We start from the raw sequence: 20083 nt of genomic DNA on the forward strand, positions 1-20083 counted from the left end.
TTATGGAATTTGAAGAATACAATTTGTTGCGCCTCTTTGCTGAAGCGTGCTCGCACATCGAACGAGTTCGTAAGCCACATGAGAAGATTAACAAACCAAACATGAGCACAATCCAAACAAATACGACAAACCAATCGCAAACACAGAGATATACGTGGTTTGGCAATTTGACTACGTCCACGAGGAAAGGATAGGGAGATTTCACTATATCAAGGAGAGTACAAAAGGGTTATAATCACTCAAACACTCGAACAAACCTTAACCAATGATCTCTCAACTCGCTCACAAGTTCTCCCTCTCAAAATGTTCAGAATACTCTCTATTCTCTGATAAACAAAACCCTAAAATCGTGTTTTTATTTATATTAAACAACAAACTCAAACATAACAGAAAACTGAAAACCAAGTCCAAATCCGACGCACGGTCGACCGCCAAATCTTCGCGGTCGACCGGCCAGAACACAGAAAAACCACCTTTGAGTTTACAGGGTCCGCGGTCGACTGTACCCTTGGTCGCGGTCGACCGGATAGAAATCCAGAAACTACCCTGTACTCGTGCACATTTCCGGTCGACCGCACCCTTGGTCGCGGTCGAACGGACAGAAACAAAACCTGTCCAATTGTAATTTCATGAATATTGTTTTTTCTCTTTAATTCTCCACCTCGGTAAAGTTTTCCTAAACTGAGCCGACACCAATACCAACCAAATGTTACACTTGTTGTGTCCAGTATGAAGTGGAATAAATCCACGACAACAGACTCAATCCACAACAAGTCGGGAACCAAATGCCGACACCAAACAAAGAGCACCATTGCGTCGTCTCTCCAAACTCGGTTGCACCAATGTGGCTGCATACGTACCCCCTCTCCCAAGGGATCAAGCCACCCATGGTTCATCCAAGTGGTAGTCAACGGCCTTAACAATCACGAATGTGCAACAAGTTTCGACAATGATCAAACTTGTTGCTCGGAACTACATTTGTGAGCATATTCGCCGAATTATCCTTCGTGTGGACCTTCACAATTTCTACATCACCATCTTCAAGAACATCCCAAACGAAGTGATAGCGAATGTCAATGTGTTTCGTCCTCGCATGAAAACCCTGATTCTTCGCCAAATAGATAACACTCATGCTATCACAATAAAGAGTGACAGACCGCTGCGATATACCAAGTTCTTCCAAAAATCCCCGAAGCTAAATAGCCTCCTTGACAGCCTTCGTAATTGACATATACTTTGCCACCGTCGTCGATAAAAAAGCCACCGTAAACTGTAAGGTGCATCTCTGTGACATTCCTGTTTTTACATATGGCTGCAGTCCAAGATGAATCCAGAGATATCAAACCTGTCATGCACCCATACTGTGTAACAATAAGTTTTACCAATCACATCAATATCCTCTAGTGGAATCAAAATAAAGTGCAAGTACAAAACAGGCAAAAGAAAGGAAATAACTAGAATAGCCATTATATAGAAAGAAGTATCTCATAAATAACTCATGTCTCAATGAACAACCTGGAATACATCTGATATCCAAAATGAATGAATATGTCTCGACAAGAAACAACTGAAAATCGTACTAAGGCACACTACCTTTACACTATGAAATAAACTCTAAGTTCTGAACAAAAATATAAAACTACGGTGAAGCCTCTAATAAATCTCATGTGACGGCGACTATGCTAGAACTCAGTCATCCTACGACTCTCCGGTACTCTGAATTACCTGAAAGAATATTAGAAGAAAAAGAGCAACAACAAGAGCGTGAGAGCACTATAGCAAGATCACCTCTATCCGCCCCTAGAGGAAGGGCTGCTAGATGGAGTGGATGTTCTATCTATTAAGCATAGTCCATCTAGATCATTTTTCCACGTATCTAATAGAATTATATTTAGATACCTACAATACGAGACATAGTACGTCGAGCGAAATAATCCAAACAAGGAAACCCTCATGCATATACCATATTTCCCGAATTATAAACATCTAAACACAAATACCGAACTAAAGATAAATAATCTAAATAAAATCAACAATTAGAAATCCACAACACGAGACTGGTACGTCGAGGGAAATAATCCAAACAAGGAAACCCTCATGTATATGCCATATGTCTCAAATTGTGAATCGCTAATTATTGATCCCAACTAAGAAAATAAAGAAAAATAGTAAAAGAAAGTAAAGACATCAACATATCGTTTCATAATATCTTCCACTATCACTGGGAAGATAGAATGAATACCGGCACAAATCCTGTGTACTTTCAAATACAAAGTACTCTGGGTCATATATTTCAGCAGTGAGTCAAAACCATAACTAGCATCAGCCAACGACTCGGGCTATCATTTAACTATCTCAATGAAACTCCGTGCAAGATTCTAATTCATCACATCATCATGCGGGATGGACTACCCAGTCGATATCCTAACAGTATACACGACTCATTAGTCTCATCGCATCTCTATACGTAACACGAGTGCGGGACGGACTACCAAGTAGGCATCCTAAAAATACGGCTCACAATGTAGGATCTGAAATAGATACACTTGAACACTAGAGGGGGGGGTGAATAGTGTTCTTTTAAAATTTATGCAAAGTATATTATAAATTGTAAAGAAAAATAGCAATCTCAGAAATTCACAATCACAAACACAAGGATTTATACTGGTTCTACCAATCCATTGTCCATCCAGTCCCCAAGCAAATCCCGCTTGAGAGTTTTCACTATGATTTTGAATAAACTTACAAAATCAAACGCAAACCTAACCAATTTGCAAGTCCCTGCAAATTGCAACACCAATTGACAAACACCTTGCTAATTTGAACACCAATCTCTAAACCAAGAGATCAACCCTCTCAAACCCGAGAGAAATCCTTTTTGAAGCAAGAACACAATTGATCCTATAAGCCTTGAATGTGTAGTGAAGTGCAGCAGCGGCTTAGGATTCTTTTTAACCTCTGTAAATTGCCTAAACAATAAGTATTTGAATGATGTTCAAAGGCAATTTCAAAAACTTTTCTTTCTCTCAAAATCTGAATATTTTTCACTTGAAAAAATGCACAAAGATCAAAGTTTATGGGTATGTAAGTCTCTGCATTTTTTCTGAACAAATAACCTATTCATAGCGCTTGAAAAGATAATTTTTTGAACTTTAAAAACGTTTAAAAACGGCTATAAACAGTCACAAATTCAAACTTTGAATACTGGAAAAACTGTATCTGTAGTCGACTACAATACACATTAGTCGACTACACTGAGTTCAAACAGACTCTGTGTATTCAGAAAATTTCTCAGTAGTCGACTACAATGCTCATTAGTCGACTACACTGTATTTTGACAGAAACTGATAAAATGAAATTTGCGTTCAGTAGTCGACTATAATGATGATTAGTCGACTATACTATAAAATGACAGAAACTTATGTTTCTGTTAAACACCTGAGTAGTCGACTATAATCCATTGTAGTCGACTATACTGTAAATTGACAGAAACATGTATTTGAGTTTTATACACGAGTAGTCGACTACTATTCTAATTAGTCGACTACTAAGAGTAAAAATTGTGAAATAAAATATTTTTATACTTAAGTTTTAACTATAATTCTAATGGTTAACATAGAGGATTTCTATAGTTAACCAACACACTAAGCCTGTGTTAGTGTGTTCTAATATTGTGTGTGTTCGTGTGTGTGATCAAGGCTTGTACAATAATTCTAAGTAAAGAAAATGTAAAATACATTATCTCATCTGTTCTTCATTTTCTTCACTTCATAATGCCTTGAAAACATCTTGCACTTGTTCATATTCTGATATTGAAATCTGCATATAAAAGTTAGTGCACACACTATATAAATTGTTATCATCAAAATACTATCATGGAGATATGATATTCAACATTCTCCCCCTTTTTGATGATAACAAATAATTTATGCATAAGTATGTATTTTATTATCAGGTTAAAAACATAATGAAATAACCATACTTACTCGTACTTACTCCCCATGCATATATGCAAATTTGAGTCTATAACAATACATAACAACATAACAATACATAACTATTTCTCCCCCTTTGTTATCAACAAAAAAAGGAAAATATTTATGCTAAACATGACATTATTTCTTCAACATGAGCAAAAACTTCAAACAAATCATCAAGGTTATGAACATAGTCCGTAATTTCACCCATCCAAATAGGTTCATCCGGGTATCTTAGGTCAAGACAATATACCTCAGAATGAAAAGGTAGCCCAAGCAAACACCGTGAGGAATCGGTTAGCTGCAGCGGGAAAGAAACTGTCGAACCAGAACTTCAGGTGTTATGGATGGGTCCATTATTTTAGAGACAAGTGGTGGACCAGAATGACCCGATACATGTTGAATCGCTGGGGACGAGAGTTGGCAGCATTAGGGTTATTGATTCCAATCCGTGCTACCATGTATGGTCTGCAGATCAGTGTGGGAAGTCCTCGTACAGAGGCTCTGTCACTGGAACCCGGGGTAGCCTCTTTCCCAATAAAACCACAGTGAATACGCTCGTGGTTTTCGGTCAACCTCCAGAACATTTCACGTTCAACGGACAGGTTTCTAAACTTTAAAAGCGAATGCTCCCGAGGAATCCAGGGCAGATATAAGAATGATGACTCGCTTTGATGCAACCACTGCGCAGGCCTGCAGGCAACGATCTCAGGATCTTTTACGGAGTCACCAAATAAGAAGTCTGGCTTCCTTATGCATTGATTTGAATCTTGCTCCGAAATTAAAGTGGTGTTCGTGATTAACCGTCGCAGAATACGACAACTACCTCGCTGAATCAATGCTCGGGCTCCTTCGCTGTAATCTGACTTAAATTGGGGAGCTGATTCGATTAACGGGAGCCCCTCATAATAGGAGTGGGTAGTGCTACTCTGGCCCGTAACCTCATCAATGGTGAAGATTGTAGAAGGAAATTGGACTGATAAAGGAGATACACATAAATTGTGTAAGAATAGTCCTAAAATGTTAGAGAAAGCGGTATATCTTACTCCATAAGATATAATCGCTACCTCATAACAGGTGTGACGATTTCTCATCCACCACGTGTATAAAGGAGATATGCGTTACTATGCACGAGCATTATAACGGCATATCAAAACCTTTCAACACACGTGGGATGATACGAAATCGCCCCTGTGTATTCTGAAGTGTGTTTTGTCCAAGCAAAACAAACACTTTGAAGCGTCGATCCCCTCAAAGGAGGATATCAGCTCTTCTCGAAGGTATCTCAAAGGATACAAACGAGGATTTGCATACAAATACAAATATTTACGCATGAAATTGATGAAGTACAGTATTTAAATCGGAGAAAGGGTGAGAGATGTACCCCCATGCGAAGCGACAACGGAAGCAGCCCCTTCGGTGGGCTGAGTAGTTGAACGGCCTCGGGAAACTCGGGATCGTCGCGGTGACATAATGGAAATATGCTACCTGTCAAAACCCAAAAAGAAAGTTAGGGTTTTGGGCTTAGAATCAGCAAGAATAACGCCAAATAAGTCCAACAGACCACATGCATGGGAGAGAATCAAAGGACAGTGAAATTTTAAAGAGAAGAGGGAAAACAAATCTACCAAATCCGAAGGAAATCTCCCCAAACAAGAGCTCCACACAAATCAGGAACGAAGAGGAGAAGAAGAGGCCGAAAACTCGTCGAAAATCGCCGGAGAATCGCCCAAAAAATCGCCCAAAATCTGACGTGAAAAACCACAGAAAAACCCTAAGTCGGGGTTTTATAACCCCGACTTCGCCGAGCGAGACAGATTTCACTGTCTCGCACCGCGAGACAGTATTTACTGTCTCCCCCGCGAGACAAAGACAGTATTTACTGTCTCGCCCGCGAGACAACATTTACTGTCTCGCACAGCAAGACAACATTTACTGTCTCGCACAGTGAGACAGTATAAGCTGTCTCGCATAGGTGATATCTTGTTGTTTTGATACGTATGGATACTCCAATAGGTACACGAGTCTAAACTGTTTCCCTACCTTCAACAAGAAGTTTCTGAAGAATATTAATCTGAATATTCTTAAGGATAACCTGACGAACTTTCAATGGATGTATGAGTATCAGTTTGGTGACAAAAGCTGAGCTCACAAGAACAAATACCAGTTTCGAATCAAGATCTCGACAACGGTCAAGCGATAAACGCGATGTCGGAAGAATGTTAGCTATTCTACAAAGAACTGAATAGACTAAAAGAAGAAGAGATCAAGGATTGAAGCCATTTACAGGTCCTTTTACACGATCTACTCAACCAAGCATTGAAGGGATAGTAAGTAAAATCTGTCTTATCCAAAGTATCCCAGACTCCTCTAAAAAAGGAATGAGTCTGGAATACTTTGGAGGGGGTATCTGTAGGCGTCAAAAAATGCTAATAGATATCCAAACATAGAGAAAATCATCCAAAAATCACAAGAATGGACTTCATGCTGTCTTAGAAAAATCAAGACAGATATGAACTGTCTCGCCAGTGAGACCCCGCCAGCGAGACAGTGTTTACTGTCTCGCGGGGAGACAGTGTTTACTGTCTCGGCCAGCGAGACAGCTTTGAAATAGTCAAAAATTGCTTGATAACCGCCACACACGTGTCCATTAACTGCCAAGGAATGTGGAAAACATCGTGTGCGAAAATCACGTGAATAACTGCCAAAATAACAAAATTTAAAACGTGGAAAGACAGTTACAACAAAACTGCCAGACAGTTGCCTTTTTCCGAGACAGTATTTACTGTCTCGCAGGCCGAGACAGCAAACACTGTCTCAGCCGCCGAGATAGTAAACACTGTCTCGCCAGCCTAATTTTGTTGTTTGTTGAGTTTTTTAGTTATGCCCCAGAGGCTATAAATACCCCCTAGGGTCACTACTGACGAGGATCGAGTATTTTATCGAGCAATTCAGAGCAGAAAGAGCAGACAAAATAGTTCTTGGTGTGATTCCTTGAGATTCGAGCTTTGACTTGATCTTAAGAAGAACGATTGTCTTACTTTGATAAGATCTTCGTTTCAAATTCTCACTTCGATAAACGAATGAAGAATCATTAAGCCCTCTTCACGATCTGTGATTCGGCGGTCCACGAGTTAAAGCACTCCCGGCACAGGCAAAGTCCCACAAAACAAGAATCGATAAACGATTTTTGTGTTATTTTCCAAGAGAGTTGTAATTTTCTTAATTTTTCATTGTAATTCTCTGTAAAGAATCTAAGTTTTAATGGAATCATCAATGAAAACAACTTTCGACGAAAACATATGGGGATAGGTTTGGATGTAGATGACCTTGCCTTATCACGTGTGCAAGCCTCTGAAACTGATGTGAAACGACTCCTCGTCGCCAAACGTCGTAGATCTCGCCTTTTTTCTCGCTTCTCACTTCACAAGACGCTCCCAAAATTTCAACTTTAGGGCTAGGGTTTGAGAGAGAGGAAGAGGGACTGCTACGGTTTGAAACTCTGATGAAAATATGATAATTTTCGTGAAAACACACACACATACACACACACACACACACACACTAGGAAAATAACCTTCGGTATTTTGACTGTAACTTTTTCATCCTACCTCAGAATGAGGTGATTTAAGATTTGTTAGAAAGCTGTTGAAGAGACCTACAATTTTGGTCTTTTGGGTTTTCTAGATTCAAACTGCATCGATGTGTAAAATATATAAAATCTTAACTGGTTATTTTTCCAGATTTCTCTTCGTGCATATTTTGTGCATTTGCACTCTTATATTCATAAATATACATTAATTGATCTCAAATAAATTCCTATCATACTCAAACATCAAAATATATTATATTTTCATAATATAATATATTTATTATTATTTTTCACATAATATTCAAATTTTTAGGGTTTTACATTCTTCCCCTTTAAAAAGAATTTCATCCCCGAAATTTCGCAATCGTATCCTAGAGATTAATAATATCAGAAAAGCACATTGAGGGGATAATCCAGATAAGGAAATCCTCATATACACATCTCGTATCATTAATCTTCAAATATGAAACATAAAAATATTTACACTTAACAATCTAGAATGATAATATTCTTACTCAACCCCTAACTAGATGGAACTAGTACGTCGGGCGAAAAATCTAAACAAGGAACCCCCCATATATATACCATGTGTTCCGAGTGATTAGGAGTTAAGTGTTAATACCTCCATTCTAGCGTTAAATATGAATATAACTATATAAAAAATCCATAAATATCAATCAAAATTAATCAACCCACCTGCTTAAACAAGTGCGGGTAGTCGCGATGCATAACATATTCACGCCCCCGAAAATTATCATCGATATCTATACTTAACGATCTAAAATGCAGATACTCCCAGTTAACCCCTAACTAATCAGCCACGAATCAGCATCTGAATTTTGCTCAGCCTCTTTGAATGTAATAGGCACCATATCATCGATACTCTCCACCAAAAGTGCATACGTAACTACTGCATCTGTATATCATGCTAGTATTCATATGTCTCTCCTCTATCTTCGAACTGTAATAGAATTCTGAACCTGAGCCGTTGGTCCCTAATCTTGCTCGCCTGACGTCACCTCAGTTGGCACTCTAATGGACACGGTACCACCTGGATACTGTTGAGTTACATCAATCTCCACCACCTGCGATATCTTCTCTGTCTGGGTGCTCTCCACCTGGTGAGAGCTGGGAAGCTTCAAGATAGAGGCCTCATCAAAAGAAATGTCTCTACTCAGCATGATCTTCTTATCCACTAGATCCCATAACTTGTATCCCTTGACACCACGCTTGAATCCTATAAATATGGTCTTCCTAGCTTGAGGTTCCAATTTATCTGTTCTAACATGATAAAATGCAGGGCACCCAAATACCTTAAGCTGGTCATAGTCATGTGTTGGCTCTCCCGACCACATCTTATGCTTTATTCTTATGCTTCATGGTGTATACCCAACGATGTTTAGAATAGTCATCAACAAATGTGACGAACCAATGTCGACCACCAAGTGATGCAGTCTTGGTGGGATCCCAAACAACTGTGTGCACGTAATCCAGGATGCCCCTCAATCTTTGGATGGCTGTCCCAAACTTTACCTTCGTCTTCTTTCCAAGAACAAAGTACTCACATAACTCAATCTTCCTATTCTTGGCTCCCTTCAATAGCCCCTGCATGCACAAAACCTGCAGTGACTTTTTTCTGTGTGCCCTAACCTGTAGTGCTAAAATCTACTCATGTTCGCCTCTGAAATAGCTGAAGCTACCTGGCCAATCTTGGTGCTACCCTCAAGATAATACAAGTTTTGACTGCGGACTCCCTTCATCACAACCAAAGATCCCTTAGTAACCTTTGCTAAAGCATCTTTAAAGGTCACCTTGAATCCCTTTGCCTCCAAAGCTCTAACAGAAATAAGATTCTTTTTCAGCTAAGGAATAAATCTCACCTTTTTTAATTCACGGACTACTTCATTGTGCATCCGAATCCTCATGATACCTATCCTATAAATACCATAGGATTAATTATTTCCCATGATAACAACACCCCATCGAGTCTCTCAAATGATGCAAACCAATCTCGCCTGGGAGTCACATGATAAGTAGCGCAAGAATTAAGCATCCAATCTGATGCATCCACATGGTTCACATCCGGAGTAATCAATAGAGAAAAGCTTGAATCATCGGAATCATCGCCTTTCGCAACATTCACCTCATTGATCATCGGGCCCTTCTTCTTGCTATTCTCCTTCTACTTGAGCTTCGGACAGTCTCTCTTCCAATGTCCATGTTCCTTGCAGAACACACAATGGTTCTTAGCTAACTGGTGATGGCCTCTAGACTTCGAATTGCTCCTATTACCACCTCTCAGGTATGGGTTTCTACCTCTCATCGACAAGGCCTCTCCTGAAGTACTAGCGCGGAAAGTCTCGTTGTCCTTCCTCCTCAAATCATAGTTCGTCAAAACATTAGTAACTTCACTATATGTGATAGAAGATCTCTCGTTCAATAGAAGATCTCTCGTTCAATAAGGTAAGCACGAAGGTATCATACTCCTCATCCGGTTAGGAGCCCAAAAGAATAATTGCCTTATACTCATCCATGATCTTCTCATCCATGTTCACCAAGTCCGACAACAACTTCATATAGTTGTTCACATGAACTACAAGCGAGGTACCCCTAAACATCTGAAATCTGAACAATTTTTGTAACAAGTATAAACGGTTCTCAATACTCTTCGTAAGATACTTATTATTGAGAATCTCCCACATCTTCATTGCAGACGTCACCCCAATCACATCATACTTTAGTCCATGTTCCAAACAGGACCTGGTCACCCCACAAAAGTTCCTATTCATCTTTTCTTATATCGCCTCTTCATATTTTGGTGGCCTCTCATGGACCATGGTGGTCTCCTCCAAATTCTGAGCATTGAGCGCATCTTGTACGTCGCTCATCCACAAACCAAAATTGATCTTGCCGTTAAATTTAACCACACTAATCTTGATGTTCTGAAAACCAACTTGATCAACTATACCTGCCATCTTGTTGTCTTCATCAACTTCTTCACCCATACTCATAGATTCCAATTACAAAGAAAGATCCAAACTTTGATAGAATTAAGAAGTTACCCAACTGAACCCTAGATTGGATTCCAAATAGATCTCCTAACCACACGAGGTAACGAAATCTTCAATGGCAACTCCATAACGCTATCTCCACTGAAACCTAAAATTCTAAGAACTAAGCTTCCACTATGAATCTTGCTCCACCCAATGTCAAAACCCTAGATCTGAAACCCTAGAGCTCTGATATCAAATTGTTGCGCACCTTTGCGGAAGCGTGCTCGCACACCGAACGAGTCCATAAGCCACGGGAGAAGATTAACAAACCAAACACGAGCACAATCCAAACAAATACGACAAACCAATCGCAGAGAAGATTAACAAACCAAACACGAGCACAATCCAAACAAATACGACAAACCAATCGCAAACACAGAGATATACGTGGTTCAGCACAATCCAAACAAATACGACAAACCAATCGCAAACACAGAGATATACGTGGTTCGGCAATTTGTCTACGTCCACGGGGAGAGGATATAGATATTTCACTATATCGAAGAGAGTACAAAAGGCATACAATAATTTAAACACTCGAACGAACCCTAACCAATGATCTCTCAAATCGTTCACGATTTCTCCCTCTCAAAGTGCTCAGAATACTCTCTATTCTTTGATAAACAAAACCCTAAAATCGTGTATCTATTTATATTAAACTGCAAACCCAAATAGAACCGAAAACTGAAAACCAGGCCCAAACCCAACGCGCGGTCGACCGCCAAGTCTTCGCGGTCGACTGGACAGAACACAGAAAAATCACCTTTGAGTTTACAGGGTGGACGTCCGCGGTCGACCACACCATTGGTCGCGGTCAACAGAACAAAAATCTAGAAACTACCATGTACTCGTGCATGTTTCCAGTCGACCGCACCCTTGGTCGCGGTCGACTGGACAGAAACAAAACCTGCCCGACTGTAATTTCCTGAATATTGTTGTTTCTCTTCACAATTTTGTTAGCATAATATGTTCAATTAACCGTTTCTACATTGATTAACTATGTTTAAGTTGAGAGGACATGTTAATTTCACATAACCCCGAAACTTTGGAGGGTGTTGTACGCAACCCTCTAAACTTTGCTTATCTCACTTAACCCCTCTAAACTATTGGGTGTCTTGCAAACCCCCCTAAACTTTCGCTTCTTACTCACCTAACCTCCCTTGGTTGCAATTTGCAAATAACTAAAATATCTTTGAGTGAAAAATGTCCAAACTATGTCACCTGTCATTTAAAGGCCGCATACTCCTTCCCCTAAAGTTTGAGCTTTTTTCATTCTCAAGAAAAATTTAATGCCATAGTTCCCAGGGTGAGGAGGGTGGTTAAGTGAGAAAAATAAAGTTTAGGGGGGCTATGTGCACCCCCGCCCCCAACAAAAGCTCAGGTGGTTTTTATGAAATTAACCCTTCAGAGGACAGCACTACAACTTAGAGGGCATATTCTAAAATAGGAAGAAGAAATCATAGAAATATAACTTTCAGAAATAAAGTTTCTGTCAAAAATCAAATATTTAGAATCTCAAAACTTATAACTTTTGCTTCTTGGGGAGAGATAGGGAAGAGTACCTTCGGAGCCAATTGAGGACAGTTTTAAGCTTGGAATATTTGAAGAAACTGTAGCTCTCAGACCTCTGGTCATCAGAGAGTATCAGAATGGAGGAGGAAGTCTAGGCGACTGCCGCTTGACATCCGCCAAATGGTTAGGCCATGTGTCCATGAGGGTTTTGGAAAATTGTTGTCAAAACAAATCCGATGTTAGTTGGCTGGATACGGAACATTATTAAGTGGTGTGTGTGGTGGGCGCAAGGGGGGGGCGGGGGGGCCCGCACCTTTTTTTTTTTCAAAAAAGTAGCCATCATGCCCCTATGCTCAGTTAAAAGATGGCAGTTAACATTTACAGTTGGAAATGTTATGATATAATTAGGGCTATTATTATTATTTTTGGGTCTAAACACGTGTCCCAACCATACATTGGAGATGAGACTAATTCTATTTGGGGTTGGTGGCTGCCTCTCCCAACAAGTGTCACTTTTAGACTTTGAATTCTTGTCAGTAGCTCGCTGGACCAGCTTGCCTGTCACTGGGTGCCTTACTTTGCTTGCTGGCTCTAAGCCCAACAACTTGTTGGTATATAATTAGGGTTATTAGCATGTTGGGGATTCGAAATAATCAAATCAAATCTGTATCCTTCCGGATCTTGTGTTTGAGAGTTGAGCAAGAAATAAATTTACCACAAATCAAAGATAAAAACTTGTAGGAAAGTAAACAAGAAAGAACACACCAGATTTAACGAGGTTCGATAACGTGCCTACGTCCTCGGGAGCCACACCACACAATTCTTTGATTACTTGAAGAAGATTATAATGCTTGCAATTGGCCTCTCTCTCTCTCAGATTTCTAATCTCAAAGAGCCCTCAAAACCCTCATTTTCGTGCTCTTTTTCTCTCTTAAACCCTAAAGTGACGTGTTTCTATTTATAACAAAACATAATTCCAAACAGATTAGGATTCTAAAACGAGTCTGCCATACCCTGGTGTAGCAGACACCACACCCATGGTAGACAGGGCAGACTCTGCCACACCAGGGTGTGGCAGACACCACACCCATGGCAGACAGGGCAGATTCTGCCACACCAGGATGTGGCAGACACCACACCCATGGCATGTCTTGAATTTTCATGCGATTGTTGATTTTGATTCTAGGTTTGGGTTTCCACTCTCAAGACCAACAATCTCCCACTTGGAGATCAAACCACCATCAATGAGCTCTCCCGAACTCTGCCTTCTTCGCAAGCATCTTCTCCTACTTGGAAAAATCCATTCTTCAATCATCAACATCCCGATGATCTCGCTGATCCTCGTAGTGTGGCTCCGCCTTCGTCTTCTACTCGTGAAGGCCAACTGAAGTTACGTACAACTTCAGTTTCTCAATGGTGAGTGTCTTCGTCAACATGTCCGTCAGATTTTGACTCCCTAAAATCTTCATTAAATGTAACTTTCGGTCTTCAACTAGTAAGCGTATAAAATGGTATTTGACATTGATGTGCTTCGTTCTGACATGATATACTGGATTCTTGGTAAGATGTATAGTGCTCTGACTGTCACAATAAAGAACTCCTCTCCCTTGCTTCAAATCCAACTCTTCCAAGCACCTGTTCAACCAGATCATCTCCTTTCTTACTTTGATCACCATGACATACTCAGCCTCGGCTGTAGATAAAGTCACAATCTTCTGCAGACGTGAGACCCAGCTCACTGATGTCGACGCTAAGGTATAAACATACCCCGTGGTGCTTCGCCTCGTATCATGATCACCGGCGAAGTCCGCATCAACGTATCCCTGCAGCACCAACTCCTTCCTACTAAAACATAGTGGTTTATTTGTTGTTCCCCTTAAGTACCGCAATATCCACTTCACGGCCTCCCAATGCTGCTTTCCTGGATTGCTAGCATACCTGCTCACAACTCCCACTGCATGGGCGATGTCCGGCCTCGTGCAAACCATCGCGTACATGAAACTCCCAATGGCCGAAGAATATGGCACCCTGCTCATATGCTCTCTATCTGCATCTGTCTTAGGCGATTGCTCCTCAGATAGCTTGAACTGACTTCCAAAGGGTGTGCTAATAACTTTAGCATTCTGCATGTTGAACCTCTGAAGTACCTTCTCAATGTATTCAGCTTGGCTCAATCTCAATTTCCCTCCAGCTTCATCCCTACTGATTCGCATCCCTAGAATCTGCTTCGCTGTACCCAGATCCTTCATTGCAAACTTCTTTGCTAGCTGCTTCTTCAAACTGTTTATTTTCTCTAAACATGGTCCTGCTACCAATATGTCATCAACATATAATAACAAAATAATAAAGCTGGACTCGAACCTTTTGAAATAACAGCAATGATCCGAATTGCATCTTCTGTAGCCATTGTTCTGCATGAAATTATTAAACTTCTTATACCACTGTCTCGGAGCCTGTTTCAAACCATATAAGCTCTTCTTAAGCTTGCACACCGTCTCTTCCTTTCCTTCTTCAATGAAGCCAACAAGTTGCTTCATGTAGATTTCTTCATCCAAGTCACCATGAAGAAAAGCAATCTTCACATCTAACTGCTCAAGAAAGAGGTCTTCTGCAGCCACCAAACTCAATACCACTCTGATGGTTGTGAGCTTCACAACAGGAAAAAATATCTCCATATAGTTCACTCCTTCCCACTGTTGAAACCCCTTCACTACTAATCTGATATTGAATCTCTTGCTTCCATCACTCTCTTGCTTGACCCGGTAGACCCATTTGTTATGTAAGGCCTTCTTCTGTACAGGTAGCTAGGATAACTCCCATGTCTCATTAGTGAGTAGAGAATCCATCTCCTCCTGTATCGCATGCTCCCACTGTTGAGATTCACTCACTTGCATTGCATCTTCATAGCACTCCGGCTCACCGCTATCTATCAACAATAAGTAGTCAAGAGATGAAAGATATCTGGGATTTGGTTTGGGTACCTTGGATGACCTTCTAAGCTCCATGCCCTGGGTAGTTTCTTCTGCATCCTCCATTCTCTGATCATAACAAACATCATCATCCCTATCTGGAAGTTCCTCTATATCCATGTACTTAGATCCATTTGTATCTAAAATACTGCTCCCACTGCTTTGGCTATCCTTAGCATCTTCCCTGTTCTTGTACATCACCTCCTCATTGAATATCACGTCCCTGCTTCTGATGATCTTCCTGTTCTTCTCATCCCAAAGGCGATACCCGAACTCATCAATGACGTATCCAATGAATGTGCACTTCTGTAACTTAGCTTCTAACTTATCTCTGACATAGTCACTGATATGAACATAAGCCACGCAACCAAATACCCTCAAGTGTGAGAGATTTATCTTCTTTCTACTCCAAACCTCCTCTGGAATCCCAAAATCTAATGGAACTGATGACCCGTGATTAATAAGGTAAGCTGTCGTATGCAACGCATCCGTCCAAAATATCTTAAGCAGACCTGCATACAATCGCATGCTCCTAGCACGCTCTGTCAAGGTTCTGTTCATCCTCTCTGCAATGTCGTTCTGATGCGGCATCCCTGGAGTAGTCCTCTCTAAGCGAATATCATTTATAGCACATAACCTCTTGAACTCCTCCAGCTCGTATTCTCCACCATTGTCTGATCTCAAACATTTCACCTTCAGATCTGTCTCGTTCTCCACCATGGCCTTCCACTTCTTGAAGATTCCAAACACCTCTGACTTGTGCTTCATGAAGTAGATCCACACCTTCTTCGAGTGATCGTCGATGAATGTGACATAATATCTCGAACCGCCAAAAGATGATACACTGGCTGGGCCCCATACATCTGTATGAATCAACTCTAGCTTCTGAGCCTTAGGTGACCTTCCACCCTTCTGGAAACTAACTCTCTTCTGCTTCCTAAAGACGAAGTCTTCACAAACCCCAACTTCCACGGAGTCGATCCCGGTTAGCTTTCCCTGTGAATGTAAGATCTTCATCCCCTTCTCACTCATGTGTCCTAGTCTGTTGTGCCACAGATCTGTACTCTCTTTTTCAGCTGTAATTGCGAGGGTGTCACTCGCATGTAAGATGAGGTAGAGAGTTCCTAGTTTGTTACCTCGAGCAACTATCATAGTATCGTTAGAGATTTTCCATGAATCCCCTGTGAATGTAGAAACATAGCCTTCTGCTCCAAGCTGTCCCATCGAAACAAGATTCTTCTTCAGTTTCGGCACGTGTCTTACGTTCTTCAAGGTCCACTTAGAGCCCTTCATCTGAATCTGTACTTCACCCTTTCCAATAATATTACAGGGCTCGTTATTCCCCAAATACACCTTTCCAAAGTCCTCTGCTACATAATTCTGAAAGAGCTTCCTGTTAGCAGTGGCGTGGAAAGAGGCTCCTGAATCGATGACCCAAGAATCCGAGTCGCTATCCATAGCAAGGATCAAGGCATCCTGCACGATATGAGCCTCCTGCTCACCCGTATCCTTCTTTAGACTCTTGCAGACTGAAGACATATGGCCCTCCTGGTCGTAGTTCCAACACTTCCCTTTGATAGGCCTAACCTTCGAGTTTGACCTCTTCTTCACTAATTTCGACCGATTCCTGTTCTGGTTTCCTTTCTTCTGGCTTCTGCCTCTCTGCTCGAAACTTAGAGCTGAACCTGAACCTTCTGATTCGGAAGATTTCCTTCTAACCTCCTCAGATAGAATCATGCTAACAACCTCACTCAGCTTCAACTTCTCCTTTCCCGCCGAATTGCTGATTGCTGTCACACAACCTGCCCAACTATCCGGCAACTGCGATAGAATCAATAGGGCTTGCACTTCGTCATCAAATGTGATGCCCATGAAGATAAGCTGATCAACAATTATGTTGAACTCGCTAAGGTGCATCGTGAAGGACTGTCCTTCTACCATCTTGAGGTTGAAAAAAGTTTTGATGAGATGCACCTTTTTGCTGCCGACGGTTGCTCGTACATCTTCGCGAGCGCTTACATAAGCTCCACCGTCGTCTTCTCCTTCAAAATATTGTGAGCTACTGATTTGGCGAGCGAAAACCGAATTTTCCCTAGAGCCTTCCTATCCAGTATCTCTCAATCACCATCTGACTCCTCTTTCTTCTGTCCCTTTTTCTTGCCCATCAACGGGCGATACAAGTCCTTCTGGTACAGATAGTCCTCCATCTGCAACTTCCAGTAGGCGAAGTATGAACCGTCAAACTTCTCAATCTTAGATTTGATTTCCTCTGTCATGGCTCTCTTTCTCACAAATTTGCTGAACGAAGCTCTGATACCAGTTATTGGGGATTCAAAATAATCAAATCAAATCCGTACCCTTCCGGGTCTTGTGTTTGAGAGTTGAGCAAGAAAGAAATTTACCACAAATCAAAGATAAAAACTTGTAGGAAAGTAAACAAGAAAGAACACATCAGATTTAACGAGGTTCGGTAACGTGCCTACGTCCTCGGGAGCCACACCACACAATTCTTTGATTACTTGAAGAAGATTACAATGCTTGCAATTGGCCTCTCTCTCTCTCTCTCTAAGATTTCTAATCTCAAAGAGCCCTAAAAAACCCTCTTTTTTCGTGCTCTTTTTCTCTCTTAAACCCTAAAGAGACGTGTTTCTATTTATAATAAAACATAATCTCAAACAGATTAGGATTCTAAAACGAGTCTGCCATATCCTGATGTGGCAGACACCACACCCATGGCAGACAAGACAGACTCTGCCACACCAGGGTATGGCAGACACCACACCCATGGCATGTCTTGAATTTTTATGCGATTGTTGATTTTGATTCTAGGTTTGGGTCTCCACTCTCAAGACCAACAATTAGCACTTTGATTCCTAAATTTTACATTTTTTTTAATTTTAATGCCTAAAAGTTTTTAATTAGCACTTTGATATCTCAAAATTTATATTCTTTTACTTTGAGACCTCAAATTTTTCTAACACTTTGATAAGAAAAGTATACACCTTTTTAGCTTTTGATATCACAAAGTGTTGTTTTTGACACTTTGATACTGAAAGTTTTCAAAGTGTTTTATTTCTTTTTCTTTTGCAAAACAGTCGCTTGCTTTGTTAGAAAACAATTAATTTTACAGTTAGCTGCTGGACCAAAGTTTATATCTTTTTTACTTTGGTAACTAAATATTTTTTGACATCTTGATACCTTAAAGTTTTTACTTTTTTAACATTGATACTTTTTTAACATTGATACCCTATAGTTTTTTCCCAACAGTTTGATATCATAAAATTTACACCTTTTAGAACTTTTTTTTTGAACCAGAAAAACAGGGAGAGGTTCCCTGTTTATATATGTATATATTTATCAAAAAGATGGAAGAGTTTACATGACAAGCCAAAAAGAGGATGATGAGAACCAATAGATGATATGGTAGGTGGGGAGCGGACCTTGTCGTCACCCACCAAACCAGATCAAAAACGATTCCTAACATCCCGTAAAATGGAAAAACTTACACAGACAAGTTTATAGGTTAAGTTGACAAAATAAAACAGAAGTAACAACTACTGTTATCTCCAAGGCCCAAAAGGAGAGCAAGTAAGAGGATGATCCTGTTAGAAGTTGTCCCCAACTCCATCCTCCTTGGTGACTTTGGCTAGATCCTTCAAGCCGAGACCAATCGCCGCTTTGTGCATTTTTGATACCCTTCTGCTTGATGATGCTCCTGTCCAGAACAAGGGGAAACGTGCAACATGAGATGCAATGATCAAAGGAGAAGAAACTACCCCATTAAAAATCTTGTTGTTTCTGCTAAACCAAATTCTCCAACAACAACTAGGTAGTAGAACTCTCCATATACATCTAACGTGATAGTCAGTGGAATGATCAAGGGACCCTGAAAGGAGCGCTGACATATCTTGCGGCCATACATCAGAGTGTTGGTTGGGTGCGACCAAGGACCAAACCTCTCTAATAACTGAACATTTAGTAAAAAGGTGATCATGGGTCTCATTTGCAGAATTGCATAATGGACATGAGGTGTCGCCAATCCAACCCTTATTAGACAACACATCCTTCGTTTGAAGCTTCTGGTGACTAAGAATCCAGAGAAAAATCTTGACCTTATGAGGAGTGGGTGATTTCCAAATAAAATTGAATAAATGGAAGGAGATACCCCCTGATACTAGAAATCTGTAGCATGAGTTCACAGTGAATTCTTTGGATGAATGAAGAGGCCAGCAAACCTGATCCTGGGCTTGAAGATTGGGAACCTTAGCTTGATCAAGAAGGGCATACAGGAGGTTGATGTCTTCTCTACTATCTGAGGAGTTACCTCTCCTGATAATGGGGGTGCCACTTCCACACATTGTTGATGAGGGCACCTTGGGAGAGGACTGAGCTAGTATGAGAGAAAGCAAGATGATAGACTCTTGGGAAAAGGCTCATGAGGGTGTTTGCACCCATCCATTTATCATGCCAGAATCTACAAGAAGCTCCGTCTCCAATATTCCACTGAACCTGACTAAAGAAAGTGTCGTGAATAGCATAGAGGTTTTTGATCAGATTTGAGGCTGAAGCCTTAGGAGGGTTAACTAAAGGGTTGGACGAGTTAACTGAGTAAATAGACCAAATGACCTTGCTAAGGAAAGAGTTGTTGGCACTGATTTTCCATACCCATTTAGAGAGAAGGGCCTGATTGAAACAGTTCATATTGATGACTTCTAAACCCCTCTCAACCTTAGGTTTACAAACGGTGCCCCAGTTGATAAGACTTTTGGGTTTGTTGGTTTGGGGATAGCAGCCCCACAGAAAATTTCTTCTAATTCTGTCAATGGCCTTGATGAGCCAGGATAGGAGCTTAAAAAAAGACATATAGTATAGAGGGATAGATGATAGAACAGAATTTAGGAGAGTGAGTCTACCACCTATTGACAGGGATTTGTGTTTCCACAGGGACAGTTTTTTAGAGAAGGAGTCGAGGAGAGGTTG

General features: G+C 40.7%; 1 protein-coding gene across 1 annotated transcript in view; it reads right to left on the minus strand.

Moving 5' to 3' along the window:
- Positions 1-12317, minus strand: part of LOC109846469 (ABC transporter G family member 17-like) — a 17343-nt gene extending 5026 nt beyond the window's left edge. Inside the window, exon 1 of the mRNA XM_020415707.1 lies at positions 12185-12317. The gene's annotated coding sequence lies outside the window, so the exon portion shown is untranslated. The remainder of the gene's footprint in view (positions 1-12184) is intronic.

Source organism: Asparagus officinalis, chromosome 6 (genome assembly GCF_001876935.1).
Source record: "Asparagus officinalis chromosome 6, Aspof.V1, whole genome shotgun sequence".
Taxonomy (NCBI): domain Eukaryota; kingdom Viridiplantae; phylum Streptophyta; class Magnoliopsida; order Asparagales; family Asparagaceae; genus Asparagus; species Asparagus officinalis.